The sequence below is a fragment of the Leptonychotes weddellii genome, chromosome 16 (assembly GCF_054177405.1).
Source record: "Leptonychotes weddellii isolate Sample4059 chromosome 16, ASM5417740v2, whole genome shotgun sequence".
Classification (NCBI taxonomy): Eukaryota; Metazoa; Chordata; class Mammalia; order Carnivora; family Phocidae; genus Leptonychotes; species Leptonychotes weddellii.
In genome coordinates this window covers 3,065,281-3,067,499 of record NC_138384.1, presented here as the reverse complement: position 1 = coordinate 3,067,499, position 2,219 = coordinate 3,065,281, and the positions used below count along the sequence as shown (strand labels likewise).

Here is a 2,219-nt window from a genome sequence, read left to right as displayed (position 1 = left end):
GCAGACGCTTAACCTTCTGAGCCACCCAGGTGCCCCAGTCCGCTCTCCTTTCAATATCTCTAGGCTCTGTATGCTATCCTTTATTTTGGTAACTTTTATCTTTCCTTTTTTTTTTTCTTGGTCAGTCTGGCTAGAGGTATATCAATTTTTTTGATCTTTTCACAAAACCAGTTTTTGGTTTTATTGATCTTTATCTATTGTTTTTCTGTTTTTAATGCAACTCATACTTGTCCCTATTATTATTTGTTTCCTTCCTTTTCCTTGCTTTGGGTTTAATTTGCTCTGTTTTCCCCCTAGTTTCTTAAGGTGGATGCTTAGGTTATTTATTTGAAATCCATCTTCTTCTTTTTTTTTTTTTTAAAGATTTTATTTATTTATTTATTTATTTATTTATTTATTTATTTATTTATTAGAGAGTGAGTGGGAGAGAAACAGCATGAGAGGGGAGAGGGTCAGAGGGAGAAGCAGGCTCCCCGCTGAGCCAGGAGCCTGATGTGGGACTCGATCCCAGGACCCTGGGACCATGACCCGAGCCGAAGGCAGTTGCTTAACCAACTGAGCCACCCAGGCGCCCGTGAAATCCATCTTCTTTTCTAGCATAAACATTTAATATCTCTAAACTTCCCTCTAAGCACTGCTTTACTGGCATCCCACAGATTTTGATAAGTTGTATTATCATTTTCCTTCCATTCAAAATATTTATAATTTCCCTTTTGATTTACTTTGTGGCCCAGGGATTATTTAGAAGTATGTTGTTTAATTCCCAATTATTTAGGGGGATTTTGTAAATATCTTTCTGTCATTAATTTGTAGTTTAATTCCGTTATGGGCAGAGAGCATATTTTGTATGATTTCAATTATTTTAGATTTGTTGAGTTTTGTTATGTGACTCAGGATATGGCCTACGTTGATGAAAGTCCGTGTGCACTTGAGAAGAAACTGTATTCTGTTGTTGGACGGAGTGCTCTAGCAATGTTAATTGGGTCAAACTGGTTGCACGTTGGTTGTTCAGGTCTTCTGTATTCTTGGTGATTTTCTGTCTACTTGCTTTATCAGTTATTGAGAGTGGAATGTTGACATCTCTCAGTATAATTTTAGAATTTGTTTCTGCTTTCACTCTATCATTTATTTCTTCACATATTTTCTTTTTAAACTAAAGAACATTTGTTTTTCACTATGACTTTATCTCAAGGACGTAACTAAACTGTCCTCACCGTCCCACCCTAACCTGAGAGAGGAGTGGTACAGTGAATGCAGTAAAGCCGATATGAACAGTTTGAAGGATTGGAACCAACGTTAACTGACAAAGAGCAACTTCCATCTAAATTATCATAAAAATGTTTAATAAAAAAAGCAGGGGAGGAAGGGGGTAATGAGGGAGTAATGAGGGTTTCCTGTGGAATAAGATCCTCACATGTCATCAGACACATTCAATCCTGACCGTAGTGTGCTGGAACGGGAGCAGGATGACTCTAACACAAGACTTCCGGCCCAGCGTACTCCACGCACCTGTGTTCGAAGCCCACCCCCCTGCCCCCTACTGCTGCCAACTCAGCTATTTCCCAGCCTATTGGGACTGCTGACAAAGGGGCATGTGGATCTTCTCTTTAACCCAGTCTTTGTTGTAAGGCTGACATGTCTGGGTATCAGCTGGGTAAGCAAGGCTGAGGTCCGCCAGATCACCGGTAAGATCGAACAACTGACTGATATCATATGCGATAGAAGGACTGTTGCATTCACTGTTCTTCATGCATTTTACAAACGCCTTCCCTGCATTCATTCACAGAATCACAGTCTGCAGAAGTTCTACCTCTGGCCTCTTGGTAGGCTGTACCAGGAAAGCGGTGTGAGACATCACACCAAACTCTCTTGCTGCAGCCTCTGCCCACGCACCCTGGCACACAGGCTTAGCCCCAGCACTGCCTGCTCCTTCACGCATTTTCATTCTCTGCCGCTAGGTGCATACACATTTAGGATTGTTATGTCTTCTTGATGAATTGGCCTTCATCACCATATATTATTCCTCTATATCTTTGGTAATTTTCCTTGTTCTGAAAGTCTTTGTCTGATATTAATATAGCTACTCAAGGTTTCCTTCCTAATATAAACAGCTTTATTGAGCTATGATCCATATACCATAAAATTCATTTAAACTATGCAATTCAGTGTTTTTTTAGTGTATTCACAGTGTGTGAAAATATTGCATAATCAATTTTGTA

General features: G+C 39.8%; 1 pseudogene; it reads right to left on the bottom strand.

The window, feature by feature from the left end:
• Positions 1-1,555: 1,555 nt before the first annotated feature.
• On the bottom strand, positions 1,556-1,943 carry LOC102737977 (enhancer of rudimentary homolog pseudogene; annotated as a pseudogene).
• Between the last annotated feature and the right edge of the window lie 276 nt (positions 1,944-2,219).